The following is a 19,528-nucleotide window of genomic DNA, read 5'->3' on the forward strand; positions in this document are numbered from 1 at the left end:
ACTAGAGTTTCTGGTTCCTGACTTTGACCTGGCCAACCCTGGATATTGTGGGCATCTGTGGAATAAACCAGCAATTGGAAAATATCTATCTTGTGTATCCATCTATTATTTATCTGTCATCTATCATTGATCTCTATCCCTCTCTGTTGTCTTGCCTTTCAAATAAATAAAAATGAGTAAAGATTTCAAATACATATCATATATATTTCAAATATATATCATCTTGATTTTACATATTTACTTATTTTGGGTAACATACCATACACACCGAACAAAATACACCTGCAGGCTACCTCTATGTTTTGCAACCTGAGATCTCTCTCTCTTTATGCCTGGGCCCTCCCCAAGGGTGGACACTCTTGGAAGTGAATGAGAACGAGGTATTTTTTGTAAAACTTAAAGCACTTTTCAAGGCCAGAATTCATGGCGCGCAGTCAGTGGAGAAGAGAAATGAAGTGAGACTCACTGACAAATGTTAGTAACACAACAAATAGATAACCAGATAACCGGAGTTGCACCGGCCCGCATCAATTTACATTTGTTTTCAAGGATGCCAAACGACCTCACCAAGACTTCCACGAACCTGTTTGTGATTCTGCAGAAACTGCTTTTCCATGCCTGGTGAGCTAATTTAAATAAAAGTCACCTGAACAGCCCCCTGGGTGCAGGGGCCCTGCTCCCTGAAGGGTAGAGCAGGACCAGAAGCTTCACCCCAACAGAATGACTCCTGGCCCCACCACAATTTCTCTCCAGCCTTCTCTTCTTTTCTACAGAGAAGGCCTCATCTGTGCATATGCAGTAGCTCCCCTCTCATCTGTGAGGACTGCGTCCCAAGGCACCCCGTGGACTCCTGAATCTAGAGATTGTCCCGAGCCCTGTGTTAGATTATAATTTTCCCTATACGTACATGCATACAGGGTAAGAGACTGGATTGTAGCACATAATAATACAACAGATTAATTACAATAATATGCTATAACAAAAATCACAGAAACTTATGGCTCGTTTCTGTATGGAATTTTCTATTTCATAGTTTCTGACCACTGTTGACCGCAGGTAACTAAAATCCCAGGAAGCAAATCTACAGTTGAAGGAGGTCTGCACACTAATAAAATTTACGCATGATTTTAGCACATCGCTGATGCTGTTCTACTACTGAGTTTCTCAATAGCAGGAGAGGGAACCAACGCTATGTGTCAAAAGCATGTTCCAGGTGTGTCTTCAGCCAACCACAGATAAGGTAACCCAACGAGTCCCTCTCTGTAAGGGACTAGCTGACAATTTGTTTAAACAGCAAAGATTCTAAATGTACATTGATCAAGCATTATTTAGCATCACTTAAGCAAGAATGGTACATGAAATCAATATTTCATTGATTAATTTACTTTACAAGTAGTGATTGGCAGGATCACAGACAGATAGGAACTAAAGTCCAAAGCCAAAGTTGGAGGCTCCATGTTAAAATAGGCATAGTTATGCCAGCACCGCGGCTCACTAGGCTAATCCTCCGCCTGCGGTGCCGGCACAACGGGTTCTAGTCCCAGTTGGGATGCCAAATTCTGTCCTGGTTGCCCCTCTTCCAGGCCAGCTCTTTACTGTGGCCCGGGAGTGCAGTAGAGGATAGCCCAAGTCCTTGGGCCCTGCACCCGCATGGGAGACCAGGAGGAAGCACCTGGCTCCTGGCTTCAGATCGGCACAGCATGCCGGCAGCAACACACCAGCTGTAGCAGCCACTTGGGAGGTGAACCAATGGAAAAAGGAAGACCTTTCTTTCTCTCTCTCTCTCTCTCTGTCTCTCTCTGTCTGTCTCTCTCTCACTGTCTAACTCTGCCTGTCAAAAATAAATAAATAAAATAAAATAGGCATAGTTAGAGTGTGTGAGGGTAGCCAGCAGAGTAGCTAGAAGGTATCTGTTGAGAGAAAGGCCCTCCTGGCATTTCCAGAGGACCCTTGTTTCCACGTGGTAAATTTCACACATTGTTCTGTCTCTCTGCTCTCCAGGTCGAAAAGAAACAAGCAGAGCAAGCTAAAGATTGGGAGGTGGGGGGAGCAAGGGCAGGGTCAGGGAGAACGTCAATACTACCTATTGGAAAATGGCATTGAGAAGTCTATGGGGGGGGGGGCGGCACTGTGGCTCAGTGGGTTAAAGCCCCCACCTGCAACACCGACATCCCATATGGGTACCAGTTCGAGTCCTGGTTGTTGCACTTCTGATCCAGCTCTCTGCTGATGTGCCTGAGAAAGCAGCTGGAAGATGCCCCAAGTCCTTGGGCCCCTGCACCCGTCTGGGACACCTGGAAGAAGCTCCTGGCTCCTGGCTTCTGGCTTCAGAACAGCTCAGCAGATCCATTGCAGCCAGGAGTGAACCAATGGATGGAAGACCTCTCTCTCTCTCTCTCTCTCTCTCTCTCTACTTCTCCCTGTAACTCTGTCCTTCAAATAAATAAAATAAATCTTTAAAAATCTTCTACTGCTTTCCCAGGCCATAGCAGAGAGCTGGATCAGAAGTGGTACAGTGGCTGAGATCCCACATCAGGGTGCCTACATTTGGTCCCAGCTGTGTCCCTAATTGCAGCTTCCTGCTACCGAACACCCTGGAAGACAGCAAGTGATAGCTCAAGTGGTTGATTCCCTGACACTCGTGTGGGAGACCTGGACTGAATTCCCAACTCTGCTTAGGACTGGCCCAGCCTCTGTTCTTGTGAGCATCTGAGGATCACCAGAGGATAAGAGATCTCCATCTTTATATCTGCCTCTCTTTGTGTCTCTCTGCCTTTCTGACACATTAATAAATTAATTTTTAAAGTATTCTTAGAAAAACAAACCCATGGATGAGGAAGAGGAAGAGAAAGTGTGCATCTCCCCAGAAGGTGAAGTAGTTAATTCTTAGTCTACAATGATTTCTCCTAATGCGCTTCCTGTTTTTATAGCTTATAGTACTTTGTTTTATTTTCTGTGCCATTTGATTATTGAAACAACACAAGAATGACTATTTTTTTTACTGACAAGATGTTGTCTCAAAGATAAATGGTTATAATGGAATGATTGAGTTGAAAGAGTCTTTATATATCATTGATCTTATTCCATTGTATAGCTGTGGAGACTGATGCCTGGGGAGAATAAGTCGTTTGCCTAAGCCCAAATAGTAATTTTTTTAAAGATTTATTTATTTATTTATTTATTTGAAATACAGAATTACACAGAGGAAAGGCAAAGAGAGAGGTCTTCTCTCCGCTGGTTCACCCCCCAGTTGGCTACTCCGATCTAAAGCCAGGAGCTTCTTCTTCGTCTGCCACATGGGTGCAGGGGCCCAAGCACTTGGGCCATCTTCTACTGCTTTCCCAGGACATAGCAGAGAGCTGGATCAGAAGTGGAGCAGCTGGGACTCGAGCCAGCAACCGTATGGGATGCCGGCACTGCAAGCGGTGGCTTTACCCGCTACACCACAGCGCCGGCCCCAAGCCCCACCGGTAATTAACGGCAGTCTTTTGAGTTTAGACTTTCTAACAAGTGGCCATGAAAGGGGTCCAAGCAAGCTTTCCTTAGGATACTGGCACCAAAAGTACTCAGGACAGTGATAGACAAGTTAGTCTTTCTGTCACATCAACTGTAACAGCAGAAAGGGTTCAAGGACTACTTAAATTCTCATAAAACAGAGGTCAGTTATAGAAGGACAGGCAAGGCGAATCAACCAAATCCCTCAAACATGAACTCTCGAGAACTATCCCTTGCTCAATTTCATTCCTCTAATGTTAACAAAACTCTGCTAAGTACGGATACGCAGCAGATCAAGATTAATAAATAAACCAGGATTACTTATAATTGACCCATTCATTGTTTCTATGCAGATGGTTCTACTAAGTATGTGAAAACAATTTGTTCTCTTAAATAGGTTATATATTCCCTTCCCTCAATCTTGTTTACACTATTAATTTGCTTAGCAAACCCTTTTTTCCATATCTAGTACAAAGGTAAACTTCAACCCAGCCAGGGGATCTGAATTATTCATGCATTCTAAATTAGCAGGGTCCAGATTAATGAGGTTTTACTCTACTTTTTATCCTCAACTACCTTCCCTTGGGGCACAGAGTCATAGCTTTCCTCTTTCCCTTCCCTATTATCATAAGCTATATCCCCCTAGTGATAACCCTTGAAAGGGGCACCTGGTTACAGTCTCACCAGGGCTGCTCTGAAGGCAATGAAAAGAAACACAAGTGGTTACAGAGCTCCAGGCTTCCTGTTACCCCATCCTGGTTCAAATCTGGTCAGTGAGCAGCCTTCAAAAGTTGACAACCAGCTTCATTTCCTTCTCTCCCACATTCCATATTTTATAAAGAGCTTGGATACCATGAGCCATTGGCTAGGGTGGAGACAGAATCAGAGAAAGCCTTAAAAGATGGCTCAAGATCACTTTGGTGGTTGCACAGGGTACTTCAAAATGTTTGTGGGAAAATGGATTAAAAGATAATTTTATGTTGCTGCAAAAGAAATTTAAAATCCATGCATTCGCTGGGTCTTCAAAAAGTCTATGGAAATATGTATTATGTATGGATATCAAAACATTTTTTGCACCAATATAAACTTCTGTTTTAATTCCAATTTTCCATGAAATTTTTGAAGTGCCCATGTATTCTGTGAAAAATAGAACTGCCACTCCATGAGGCAGCACGAGATGGTTTTTTCATTATACTTTGCTCTATGGTGTTAGATAGAGGTAGACATTTTAAATGCTATTTTCTGTGTACAATTCATGAACAACATTATCTTCCCTCCCCAAAAAAAATCTGTAGGAAAAGAGATTTTCCTCTGTCTCTCTCTCTCTCTTCCCCTCACCCTCCCTCCCCCGCTCTGCCAATGTCATCTTTATGATGTGAAAATAACTATTTTGAGATTGGAGCAATCTGTGAAAACTAAAAGCAAAGAAATGGTGTGTGTTTACCCAAGGTAAGTATGTCAGCACCAGGCACATAAGAACGTGGACATTGCTGAGGATTAGCTGAAAGCCAGCCGCCGTATGCATGCTCATTTCCTCTTTTACTGCTTAATTCCCCCACGATGCCATCTGATCAGTTCCCGAATGTCCCCTGTGTCTTTGCCTTAACAATCGAGCCTGGTAGGCCATTCCACACATTTGTGATTCTCCGCATGAAAAAAATGCTTCCTGACATCTGTTCTGAATTTGTTTCTCTTTAATTTCCATTTATGCTCCCTTATCCTAACATCTGTGTCATTCTGAAAACAGTAACTCAGACTGACGTTATCTGTGCCATTTACAATTTTATATTCCCCAGCTAGAAGTTCCTCTTAACCGTGTCGTGGATGTGGAGACGGGTTGATGCTCAATCCAGCGAGTGGGGCTCAGCTGTGACTCCAGAGGATTCAGGAGAGAGGGCAGCCCCCTGATCATTTCCCAATATCTTTTTCAAAAGAGAAGCCAGGGGGTCAAACCCAGATAAACACAGTCTTTCAGCTGGAAGTCTCTCTGCTGCGGGCTGCGGCCTCTCCCCGGCCCTTCCAAGCAGAGCTGTACGGTACTCCTAGTATTTCAAGGCTTACCCACCCACTTTTTAAACAGCCACTTTCCAGCAAGATCCAGAGCCTAGAGAGTTTCATCTGCTCAAGAAACTTTAGATGAATGAATGGGTGAACAAAAGCGGGTAGGTTAATGACAAGAAGGAAAGAATGGAAGGAAAGAAGATCAGCTGTTTCTTAGAAAACAAATGAAGAAAGAATCAAGAACTCAAAACCAGGCCTAAAATATCACATTCTCCTGAAATTTGGTTGTTAGGAGTCATAATTTGGAGGCTCAAAATGTCTGTGCAGTCCCACAATCCCAACTCTTCAGGGAAATCTCTCTCTCCAGCAGGAGTGTGGCAAGTTCATCCTGTGCCCAAGTCATTTACATAAATTCTAATCATTGCAACAGAAGGCCACTTTCTCAACACTGCCACATATTTGTATTACAGTTTCCAAATCTGCACCCCCAGTTGTTATCTTCACCATGAGCTTAAAAGCACACACTTGAAATGTGTTCAGAGAGCCACGTGCTCCCCCCACAAGAGGCACAAGGCTTTCAACTTGACAAAAATAATTCAATCTTTCAATCAAGAAATTTCTTTCTGTTGCACAACTACCATGTACTGGGCAGGCATTGTGGCACATGCTCAGAATATAATGAGGAAAAAACAGACATGGTCTCCACCCTGGTGGGACTTAAAAGTCTAGTAAGAGAGGCAGAAAAAAAAAGCACAAATAGGAAAGCCAATCCAATTAACCTCTAATTGCACATTGTGGTCAATGCTGGAAAGGAGAAGATCAGGGAGTTACAAGAGAGACAGCTGTTTTTAGATTGAGTATTCAAAGAGTAACCACAAAATGTAATCTCACAATAAATACATAACGAAAGTAGCCATGGACATCCTGAATGATGAGCTGGCCAAATGTAGGAGCCACTACCAGCCACGAGTCGGTGGAGAAGAAACAGGGATAAAGAGAAGTTAGGAGTCAAACTCCTACATTACGGCGGAGACAGCCCTCTGCATTGGCATTAATGGGAGTGGAGATACACGTCAGGGCCCCGACCCTTGCTTGTTTTCAAACATAAAACAATTTGTAGAACGTTGCTCTTAAAGCCCAAAGCAGAGAGCCTGATGAAGGCTCGAGATGTCAGGAAAGGCTTTGAGAAAGAGAAGAGATGCAGGCAGGGCTGAGAACGCCATGGCCTCTCGCTTTGACAACAGCTGTAGCCTACTGCCTTTCAGGTAGCCAGAATGAAACTCCCAAAATGGAAATTTGGCAACGTCACCTCAACGCTTAAACCCCTCAAGAGCCCTCCCTCTCCTCAGGATGAAAGCTAAATTCACTCCCTCATCATCTGGGTCCTGCACACTTACTCAGCCACATCTCTCCAACCTCTCCACCAACCCTCCTTACCCACAAAACTGCTGCTCCACTCACACCAACTGCCTTCCGTTCCGTGAATACGCGCCACGCTGTTTGAAGATGCTGTCTCCTCCCCCTGGATCACTTTTTTTTTTTTTTTGGACAGGCAGAGTGGACAGTGAGAGAGAGAGAGACAGAGAGAAAGGTCTTCCTTTGCCGTTGGTTCACCCTCCAATGGCCGCTGCGGCAGGTGCGCTGTGGCCGATGCACCATGCTGATCGGAAGCCAGGAGCCAGGTGCCTCTCCTGGTCTCCCATGGGGTGCAGGGCCCAAGCACTTGGGCCATCCTCCACTGCACTCCTGGCCACAGCAGAGAGCTGGCCTGGAAGAGGGGCAACTGGGACAGAATCCGGTGCCCCGACAGGGACTAGAACCCGGTGTGCTGGCGCCACAGGCAGAAGATTAGCCTAGTGAGCCACAGCACTGGCCCTGGATCACTCTTTAACCTTCCACGTGACTACTGCCTGGCAAGCTTTCTCTGAGCCTCTCTGGGGTGTTGGTTGGGAGCCTTTCCTATATGCTCTGACAACTATAGTTCCTGTAGCATGACCCGAATCACACTGTATTATAACCACCTGTGTAATCATCACCCCCTAGATCATAAGCTCAGTGAACGCAGAGCTCATGTGAGTCCTTTAGAAACAACTAACAAGCGAATGTTGGCTAAGTTGTTGAATCGTATTACCGACCTGAAAAATCCCTGGCCAGAGAAACTAAGTCTCACTAGTAAGATGATATTAGCACCCAATTGATGCCGCCCAAGCTTTATCACTGAAATAATAGCAATTTGAAGAGGAGACTCTCTCCCAAATATGCCACATGTGGTCACATATGCAATGGTGACCCCATAAGATTATATCATTTAGAGGTTAGGCAGCTTGCAATGCCAGCATCCTATACCAGAGTGCGATTTGACTCGCAGCTGTTCCACTCCCAATCCAGTTTCTTGCTAATATGCATGGGAAGGGGCCGGCGCCGCGGCTCACTTGGCTAATCCTCCACCTTGCAGCGCCAGCACACGGAGTTCTAGTCCTGGTCGGGGCGCCGGATTCTGTCCCGGTTGCCCCTCTTCCAGGCCAGCTCTCTGCTGTGGCCTGGGAGGTCAGTGGAGGATGGCCCAAGTGCTTGGGCCCTGCACCCGCATGGGAGACCAGAAGAAGCACCTGGCTCCCGGCTTCAGATCAGTGCGGTGCGCAGGCCTCGGCGCGCCGGCCGCAGCAGCCCTTTCTCTCTGTCTCTCTCCCACTGTCCACTCTGCCTGTCAAAAATAAAAAAAATATGCATGGGAGGGCAGCAGACGGTGGCCCTAGTGCTTAGGCCTCTGCCATCCACGTGGGAGAGCTGGATAGAGTTCTTGGCACCTGACTTTTGTTTGGCCCAGCCCTGGCTGTTGCCAGGATATGAAGAACATCTCTCTCTCTCCCTCTCTCTCTCTGATGCTCTGCCTTTCAAATCAATAAATATTTCAATAAAAGATTATATCATCTAGTGATAGCATAGCCAATATCAATCATACTTGCCAAGTATGTTTTATAATGTGCACGTAATGATGAAATTTCCCAATGACAAATTTTCCATGATGTAAGCAACACATGATTGTATAAAATAGAGAATTCCCAAGAAATGGAGCCCAGAGTTCTGCCTCCTGGCATTGAGGAAGAAGTTGAAAGAAGGTAAGAAAATGGAGAAAGCAGGAAGGGGTGTTTTGCCATTTCCCCGATGACACCAGTCTTGACATCAGAATGTCCACGAAAAGCACAGCTGCCTTCTCCCCCTCCCCCACCCCAAGTTATGATGGTCTCCCTGAGTCAGGATCCCATTTTTCCCTCTTGTAATTATTTATGGGGCACTGGGTTTAAATAAAGAATCCACTCTTTTGGAGAAAATCATTGTATGTTTCAAAAAATGTGTTGGAAACATTTGGTATATGGATCTTGTTTTTAACTAAGTTCCGTTCTGTGAGTAATAGGTAAGTTTTCTCTCATAGTTATATCATACTAAAGCTTATTCAGATGTGATAACGTTTTTGCTGCTGTATCTTGGCAACATGATTTATTCTGCAAATGCTCTGTTACCGTCTCACAAAGCTGTACCATCTGGGTTGAATTAATAGGCTACCCAGAGAAATAAATGAGAATGGTCTCCCATAATTAACATGTAGGTAAAGTATATTTAACAGATTATTATAATTAATATGTCAGTTACTGATTTCATGCTAAATAGAATTGTGAACACAAGATATTAAGATGAGCTACCCTCTCTGTGTGTGCCTCAAAAATGCAATGGGGAGAGAAATGAGGGCATGGAGTTCAGTATCAATAAAATTGACCTTAACATTAAGAACATCAGATGCCAAAACTCTAAGCAAACAGTGACAATGTCAGGCATTATAAGCTGGGAACAGCAAATTACTGGTTTCATAAATTCAGAGTTTATACCAGAGATGTCCAGAATATCCCAGATGTGACCTGCAAAAAAGCACGAGAATGCGCTTAATTTATACACAGCTGAAGGGCGCCCATCGAAAGGAAGGGGGTGGGGGGGGGAGGGAAGGGGGAGGAAAGACAAAGAGAAGAAGCGGATTTGCTCCTGATGCCAGCCTGAGCTCCTGCTGCTCAGCACCGTATGCAAAATTCACTTTGAGTGAGAAAACCCACTAGGGAGCCCCCGAGGCATGGGAATTTCGGGGAGCATAGGCATCCATGTTGGATCCTCATGGGGAGTGGGTAGAGCCTGTTATTGTCAACTGGCGTGGATAGCAATGGACAGGGTCATGGGAAAGAAGGCATCAGGGGCCAGGGAGACAAGAGAGGGTGCCTCCCTGTCCTTTAACTTGTCTTTCATGACAAATTCCTCTATCAAGATTACCAAGTTCCATTTCTTTCAAAGCTTCTGGGGAAAGGAGAGATGCTTTTCGGTGGAGATTCTCATGGGGATCCTAAAGTGTTAACTCACCCCATCACAACGGCCACTCTTTTGGATACAGGTTCATGCAGTTTTTCCATGATGGATATATATATATATGTGTGTGTGTGTGTTTCATGCAACAATAAAATTTTTTAAATATGTGTATGTGTGTACATGTGTCTTGTGATTAAAGAAAAAATATGAATTTGTTTACATCTCTCTAGGTCTTCCTAGTCATTGAGAGGAAGTATTTTTCTAGGCAATCTTATTGTCCCCTACTCCTCATCACCACCCAGAGACCAGAAAGTGTTAGGGAATTTCCTTGCTTTCTCATGGACTTTGAGCTTCTGTTAAAATCCTAAGTCTGGTTTCAACAGGCACGTCCAAGTTGTCAGATACTGTTGGGGAAACAGCAGAGCTTTCATTGGCCTCCAAGGTAAGGCCACATTTCCGGAGAAGATCTCAAGGGGATGAGCCGCATCTCCTAACTCCAGCTAGCAGAGGAGCTGTACAGAGCTCCCCATCCAAGGCCTGCTTCCGGAACTCCCTAATTGATGAGCAAATGAATTCATGAATCCTCCAAGCTGAGCCTCCTTTAGGGAGTCCCCAAGGGCAGAGTTCAGCATGTTTCCAAGACAATCAGACCATCAGAGAAACACAGATACAGTCAAACGGAACATGTGTCTCAAGGATGTATAGTGTTTAGTCTTTAGAAACAGAACAGTGCTTCTCTTCTGTTTCTCAATAGCACAAAGGAGGGAGCAAATACTATGCTAGTCCAGGAGGATTGTAAAGAGGAAGCATCAGGTTAGAGGAGGAAAAAAATGGGAATCTGTTCGATTGGATGAGGGAAGGCTAGGGAAACTCAAAAACAAGAATTGCTCTTAATCAACGAAGAGAATTCTGACATGAGGGGAGCTACTCCCTCCAGCTAGCTCACTGCTTCTTTCTGGAGCTGCATAGTTCTCCCCTCTGCTTGGTCCTTCTACCAGTCTTATGCTCTTTTTCTCTGCAGTGTGACCTTTTCTTCTCCATCCGCCCATGAGATGGTGTGGTTCCAGCTTTTCAGCCTTCCCAATTGAGCCGTCCCAACCCAAACCTGATCTGTGTTCTGATGCTACAAAGCCACTCCCCAGGACAGAATCTAATTGGCTGAGCTTGAGTCAGGGGTTCAACCCTGGCCCAATTGTCTATACTAGGAAAAAACAAAACACATGTTTCCCTCAGCAAAGGGTAGAGGGAACAACTTTATAGGAGGGAGGAAGGGGGAGATGGAGTTGATTAAAATCATTTGATTGAAATTTCTATCCTATCCTGTCAACGTACAATGGCAACGTGGAATGCTATTTGGTTTTTTAATTTTATTTACTCAGTTTATTTGAAAAACATAGAGACAGAGATCTTCCATCCACTGGTTCACTCCCCCAAGCACCCACACAGCAGGAGTTAAGCCAGGCCAAAGCCAAGAGCTGAGACCTCAGTCCAGATCGAGCATGTGGGTGGCAGGAACTCAACCACTTGAGCCACACTTAGTGTCTGATAGGGTGCACATTAGCAGGAAGCTGGAATCGGGAACAGAATCTAGACTCGAACCCAAACACTCTAATGTGGGACGCAAGGGTCCTAAACAGCATCTTAACAGCTACGTCAAATGTATGCTATTGCCATCTGCTTTTTATTTTAGGGGAGTTGTCTTCCTTAACCCAAAGTACCTTAGGTTGATTCACTCTGGTTTCTCGAACACCTTTTCTAATGGCATTTTTCCATTTGAAACAGTATTCTCCCAAGACATGAAATGGCATAAGAAAAGAGTGTACCTAACTACCATGCTGCTATAGCCACTGTGAGTAGGGTGCCTCATGTGTTGTCGGTGATCTGTTTTGTCTATAACTTTAGTCACAGTGCTTGACTCATAGTTGAGGTTCAAAAACTAGTTGTGTGGCCGGTGCCGCGGCTCACTAGGCTAATCCTCCACCTAGTGGCGCCGGCACACCGGGTTCTAGTCCCGGTCGGGGCGCCGGATTCTGTCCCGGTTGCCCCTCTTCCAGGCCAGCTCTCTGCTGTGGCCCGGGAGTGCAGTGGAGGATGGCCCAGGTGCTTGGGCCCTGCACCCCATGGGAGACCAGGAAAAGCACCTGGCTTCTGGCTCCTGCCATCGGATCAGCGCGGTGCGCCGGCCGCAGCGCGCTGGCCGCGGCGGCCATTGGAGGGTGAACCAACGGCAAAGGAAGACCTTTCTCTCTGTCTGTCTCTCTCACTGTCCACTCTGCCTGTCAAAAAAAAAAAAAAAAAAAAAAAAAAAAAAAAAAAAAAAAAACAACAAAAAAACAACGCATCCCATTCCAAAAAAAAAAAAAAAAAAAACTAGTTGTGAAGGGGACAAACCACTCAATGCAGCTCTGCCTAGCTCTGCCTAGGCTGTAAACCTCTGACACCACCACCTCAGTCAATCTCAAAAGTCCCCCGCACGCTGTTAACACACACTGGTTTCAGCCTTTGGCTGTGGGCATCACTGGGAGTGTAACCAGTCCCTGCCTGGTTGGGCAGCAGCTCCCAAGCCCCAGCTGATGTCTGCAGGTGGGCAGCCTGTGTTCAGACGGGAGATGTGCACAGCTTGGAAAGTTGGCTCCAAGTCTGCCACAATAAACATAAGCGCTGCATCCCTCAAGGGAAGACGGGACTCAGATGAGCTCTTGAATATAAAGGAGGCTCCAGTGGGAGTGTGATAACCAGAGCAACGGAGAAGGCACCGTGTCCTCGTGCCCAAACCATCTCAGCCCAGGAGAAAGAGCCAAATCTAGCAGGCTCTAGGATATTGCATTGGAATCCTTTAGTAATACCAGAAATGGTCTCTCACGCATTCAATCTAAAATACAGAAGCATATTTGACCCTCTAGTTCCACTTTCAGGGATCTGCTTTACCAAAATATTCAGTCATGTGAGCACACATATACATAGAGTATATACAGATAGATGCACACACACACACACACGCACACAAGGGTATTCACTGCAGCAGGATTTAAAACAATATTTGTTTTAAAATGGAAGCAATAGAGATGTCCATCAGCCTGAGAATGACAAAGTAAAATATATAGCTCCATATCGGGATTAAATGTAGCCATCAAAAGCACCGCAGTAGATCTATATGCACCACTGACAGGGAAAGGTGCCAAGATACATGATTCTACTTTTGTTTACGAATGAAGAGTACAAGCAATGTGACTATACTTACCAATGCTGTGTTGTATATTTGAAATTTAGTAAGAGAGCAGACCTTAAGTATGCTCACTGCAAAAAAAATTTAAAAAAAGAAAGGAGAGAAAAAGGGAGTAAGAAGAAAGGCGAGAAGGAAGGGAAGGAGAGAAGGAAGGAAAGGAGAGGAAGGAATGAATATGGTAATTATATGTGGTGTTGGATATGTTAATTAGCTTGATTAGGGAAATATACAGGTTAGAAGCATCAAGCTGAAGCCGGCGTCCCAGCTCACTAGCCTAATCCTCTGCCTGCGGCGCCAGCACCCCGGGTTCTAGTCCTGGTTAGAGCACCGGATTCTGTCCCAGTTGCTCCTCTTCCAGTCCAGCTCTCTGCTGTGGCCCGGGAAAGCAGTGGAGGATGGCCCAAGTGCTAGCCCTGCACCCACAGGGGAGACCAGGAGAAGTACCTGGCTCCTGGCTTCGGATCGGCGCAGCGCGCTGGCCGTAGCGGCCGTTTGAGGGGTGAACCAACAGAAGGAAGACCTTTCTTTCTGTCTCTCTCTCTCTCACTGTCCACTCTGCCTGTCCAAAAAAAAAAAAAAAAAAGAAGCATCAAGCTGATACGATACTGCCAATACACACAATTTTATTTGTCCATTATACTTCAATAAAATTGGAGGAAAATAAAAACTCTGTCCATGTATTGTGGAAACACTGTAAATCCATGGAAAAGGATTGAAAAAATATTCACCCAATTTAAAACTGATTACTAGAGTGAGAAAGCCATATTAGGAGCCATTAGGGGGATAGAATTTTAACACTGTCTAATCCTGCTTGTCTATTTCTATGTTGAGTTTTTATAAGCACACTTCCTTTTATAATTCTCCAAAAGTTTTCAAAAATAAGGAAAACAGAAAACAAGTTAAAACTTAGTAACCATCCTCCCCATATAAAGAGTCTGAGTTTCAGATACTAAGTAATTTAGTGCAGTCTCATGTGTACTTCAAAGTGGAGCCACTGTAATTCTGTATAGCTGTATGAAGCAATGGCTTAAGCTGCATCATGACAGATTTAAGTTGGATGTACAGATTCAAACCATTATAGACTGGAAGCCATTGTGCCCCATTAGTGGAGTAATTTATAACATCAGTGATGTCAAATGTGGCCTTTCTTGTCTCCCACCATTAGGTTTATATATGGCTCACTTATAAGCTGTATGACCTTGAGCAAAACATATAACTTTTCCATATTTCACTATGTTTGTTTGTAAATTGGCATAATAATAACATCTACTCTACAGGGCCATTATCAAAATACAAACAGCACATGTTAATGCAGTGTCTGTGACATGGTAAGTCCTCAAAAATCTTAACCAGCAAATATGTATCATTCATAAAAGATTTTGTAAACATATTAAAGATATGTCATTTGTCCTGGTTCTTACTATGTAACCTAGAATTCCCAGGGGCCCATGGCTGGTTTTTTGTTGTTGTTGTTGCTTAATCAATTAATTTGAAAGACAGAGTGACAGAGAGAGAGAGACACAGAGAGAGATCTTGCATCTGCTGGTTCACTCCCCAAATGCCAACAGTTGGGGCTAGGCCAGGCCAAAGCCTGAAGCCAGGAACTCCATCTGGGTCTCCTGCATACTTGGAGCCATCATCCACTGCTTTCCCCGGTGTATTAGCAAGGAGCTGCAGCCAAAGTGGAAGAACCGGGATGTGAACCAGCAATCCGATATGGGATGCCGGTGTCACAAGTCCATGACTGGTTTTCTGCAAGCCACCCAGAATTACATTGAAAACTTGATGGGAAAGAGTACATTTCTGGGGTCGGCGCTGTGGCTCACTTGGTTAATCCTTTGCCTGTGGTGCCGGCATCCCATATGGGTGCCGGGTTCTAGTTCCGGTTGCTCCTCTTCCAGTCCAGTTCTCTGCTGTGGCCCGGGAGGGCAGTGGAGGATGGCCCAAGTGCTTGGGTCCTGCACCCGCATGGGAGACCAGGAGGAAGCACCTGACTCCTGGCTTCAGATCGGCGCAGCGCTGGCCGTAGCGACCATTTGGGGGGTGAACCAATGGAAAGGAAGACCTTTCTCTCTGTCTCTCTCTCTCTCTCTCACTGTCTAACTCTGTCAAGAGAAAAAAAAAAAAAGTACATTTCTTTCTATGGAGAAGGAGTACAAACTTACCACATCCTCAGAGATGTTCCCCAAACTCGGGACCCCAGGCTGGAGGCGCCATCTTAATGAGGACAGGAGTTCTTTGCAATCTCCCACCCAGTACCACAGATCCTTGGAAGCTTTCCATCAACTCTGCAGAGCCAGCTGCTCCGGGCCTTTTTGCCTCCCTGCTAGGGATCCTAAGGCTACCTTCTTCCATGGGTTGAGTCTGCCCTGGGCTGCCCAACCACTCAATCTCATGAAGTTAGAATAAATACAGTCTAACAACAGGCAGATAAACTCACAAAGACATTTTTGTCACTCAACTGACCAGCTTGGCTGAGTTAATCAGTGAAACCACTGAATTAGGACAATTTTAATTTCAGGTGACAGAAAGTCAACTCTCAAAGAAAAAGAAGAGAAGTCATTCCTATAAACACCAACAGGAGAGCATGTAATTTCAGGCCTCTATCCAGGTGCTCAAGCACTATCATCAAGAATCTGTCTCCATTTCTCATTTCTGCTTTATTCTGGGTTGGCTTCCTCTCAGGTGATCAGGTGGCAACGATGAAGCTTGGCAGCTCCGAGTTAGTAACCCCAGCAAAAATGACAGCTTCTCTTTCCTCACAGTGCCAGCCAACGTCCAAGTTTTACTCCCATTAGCCCACCTGGCCAAGGGCTCACCTCTGAACCATGTACATGGCCAAGGAAGAGGATGTTCAGGTTTGATTGGTTCTCTCAAGGCCTGCCCTGGAGTTAGGGCATAGAGTCCCCCGACATGGAGCCACATGAACTAGAACTGAGTAAAGGATGTTTCTTCACAGAATATCGGGGTGCCGTTCCCACAAGAAGGGAGAATGCATGTTGGATTGGACATCTATTTGCTAACCTGTTATTCATCATCTCAAAGTCACAGCCCCTGTTTGGGTCTATCCAAATCACAATAGCCAAGTCTTCTCAGATGGAAGCCTCCCAACCCAATCTGGATTCGGAAGAACCATGCCCCAAGTCCAGGCCAAAGACTTCCAATCAAGGGATGGTGGCAGCTTCTGGGACAGATAAGCCACACAGACGTGGTTTCTGCTCCCTAACATCCTCTCCGTAGCTCTCCACGGCGTTTTTCAAGGCTTGCATTAGCCTGTCAGAAGGGAAGGATTAACATGTATTTTGATTTCTGTTGAAAACACGTTGTTTCAGAAATAAAGTTGGCATGGCAGGCATCTTGGTTGATTTAATCTCTGACACAGGAAGCTTATTTATAGCATCACAGCCTTCTGAATGTTTAAAAACTCAAGCATTCGAAGCCTGCTGTGCTTTTTCTGTGAAGTATGGAACGGCACTAAATGAATAATGCCACCTGGCCAGCGACACAGGCACGATGCAGAATCAGACACAGCTTTCATCTGCTCCTGGTGTGCGTGAACTCCCTTCTGCCAGGGCTCGATCCATCCTCCAGGATGGTTCCCGTGCCCCCAGTCCACACCCCCAGTACAGAGTTCCTGGAGAGGAGGGCCTGGCTACTTACCCCTCTTCTCAATCTGCCCTCCCTACCATCTCCTCAAAGGCTAGAGAAGATCTGAGCCCATTAAGCTTCTCTGTGCTGCCCGTCACTGCCAAGACCACTGGTTCTACTGGCAGTCCTGTGGCATCAGACACGTGTCAAGGATCTTTTTCAGAAATGGCATTAAAGCAAGCTAAGCCATTTTTCTCATTTTTCAGGTCAGATCGAGTCACAGTACATTTTCCCCTAACAACTAAATCTCACTAAAAATAGATATTGATGATAAGAATGTGGGTTAATTTAAGCATTTAAGTCTGCTTTCCTGTCTCAGGAAAAATTGATTATACTCAAGTTAAAAAGTAAGTTGTTCTGGGTGCAGGTAAAAGCAGATGGGCAAATGGCATCCTTTAGGGTAGAGGATCCCATATGATGACTCCAAGTTATAAACATTTTATAGTAATTCATAAGCAAGCACCAAAAGACTCCATATTAAACCTGAAAGGAAGCCGGCGCCGCGGCTCACTAGGCTAATCCTCCGCCTTGCGGCGCCAGCACACCGGGTTCTAGTCCCAGTCGGGGCGCCGGATTCTGTCCCGGTTGCCCCTCTTCCAGGCCAGCTCTCTGCTGTGGCCAGGGAGTGCAGTGGAGGATGGCCCAAGTACTTGGGCCCTGCACCCCATGGGAGACCAAGATAAGTACCTGGCTCCTGCCATCAGATCAGCGCAGAGCACCGGCCGCAGCGCGCCAGCCACGGCAGCCATTGGAGGGTGAACCAATGGCAAAGAAAGACCTGTCTCTCTCTCTCTCACTGTCCACTCTGCCTGTCCAAAAAAAAAAAAAAACCTGAAAGGAGTATGCTTTGACAGGTCAAAGGATCAGAGCATTTTTTTTTAAAATCTCAATGTCAGAGGCTGGCGCCACAGCTCACTTGGCTAATCCTCCGCCTGCGGCGCTGGCACCCGGGGTTCTAGTCCCGGTCGGGGCACCAGATACTGTCCCAGTTGCTCCTGTTCCAGTCCAGCTCTCTACTGTGGCCCAGGAAAGCAGCGGAGGATGGCCCAAGTGATTGGGCCCTGCACCCAAATGGGAGCACCTGGCTCCTGGCTCCTGGCGAAGGAAGGAAGACCTTTCTGTCTGTCTCACTAATTCTGCCTGTCAAAAAAAAAGAAAAGATAAATCTCAATGTCAGAGGTTATGATTTTGACATTTAGATGGAAAACAGGCTGCACGCAGCTGAGATCAAACTAATACCACCTCTTTCTAGACTCTAGCTCAGAGCAATTTCATATCAGGACTTTAAACAAATGGTCACAAAAGAGCTAGAAACTTACTCTCCATTCCCGACCAAAGCTTGATCACAGAAAAGTTCTAATCAGGGGAAAAAAGTTTTCAAAGCCAGACTGGGGGACTCTGGAAGGGGCTCATGACAACCCTCATGAATGACTAATGTTGATAACTATGACAACAGCCACAAATCAAGGCAAACGGTCTCAGAAGCACAAGAGTTTTTAAACATGTAAGTTCTGAAGTGGACAAATACACGTATACCCAAGAGAGTTCCACTGTGATAAGAGGGCACAGAATGATACCTTGGCTGTGGCATTAAAAGTGGGTTTGAATACCAAAGGCAACAAGTACATGACCATGAGCAACTCATTCCTCCCCACTAATCCTCAGCTTCTTCACCAGTGCAGTGGCAAGAACATAATCGACATCACCAGGCTGTCATGAGAATTAGACGAGAAGATGAAGACCAACTGGGAAGACGGCTCCTGAGGATTCTTTCAAACAACCTGCATTGTACAATGACGGATGTTCTGTTGCCCCCAAAGCTCAAGCCCGTAAGGGTGACCTGGATCCTCTAATTGGATCCCATTCCCGTTGTGCTCCAGGCCCCCGGGTGACTGTACTCTATGGAGGTGCAAGGGAACCTCCAAACTTTCACAGGGAAATGAGATGAAAGCTTAAGTTTATTTTGGTGCAAATAAATATTGAAATCATATTTATTCATGTATTTATTTGTTTATTTAAAACTATTATTTAACACTATTTCATAGTTTTCTCGTAATACACACTTTCTGTGAACTTTGTAAAGATCCCTCTCATAGTTTTTTTGTCTGCAGCAAACACTCCTAGATTTTCAACTTCGTCCTTGAACATCTTCAAAATGACCAAGTTTCTCTCCTTGTGACAAAGATTCTCCTCTTGTGGCCAACATTGTGGCATAGCAGGTTAAGCCACCAATTGCAATACCAAAATCCCTAGAGACACCAGTTCAAGTTCCAACTGCTGGACTTCTGATCCAGCTTCCTGCTTGGGAAAGAACTGGAAGATGACCTAAGTACTTGGGCCCTTGTACCCATGTGGGAGACCTGGAAGAAGCTCCTGGCTTCTGGCTTCAGCCTGGTCCAGCACTGGCCATTGTGGTCATCTGGGGAGAGACCAGTGAATAAATGATCTCTCTCTCTCTCTCTCTCTCTCTCTCTCTCTCTGCAAAATAAATACATAAATTTAAAAAAAAAAAAAAGATTCTCCTCTTGATCAAATTTTGGCCAAGTCCCCAGGTCCAGTTTTATCAAGTGCCTTGCCAAGTTGGTTTACCTGGAATTCTCTACCCTCGATATCTGAGCACATTCCTGGTCAGGCCCCTCCTCCTCCACCATCCCCCAGGTGAAGTCTGATCACTCTGGTCTGTGTTCTACAGGAGCCCTGTTGGGTTGGTTAAATCAGAATCCCACCCACCCCAGCCATGACTCTTGAAATTGCGTCTTGGTAAATCCACCACACCTCTGCTCCCTTGACTATAAATTCCTACCCTTCCTT

Source organism: Oryctolagus cuniculus, chromosome 18, assembly GCF_964237555.1.
Source record: "Oryctolagus cuniculus chromosome 18, mOryCun1.1, whole genome shotgun sequence".
NCBI lineage: Eukaryota > Metazoa > Chordata > Mammalia > Lagomorpha > Leporidae > Oryctolagus > Oryctolagus cuniculus.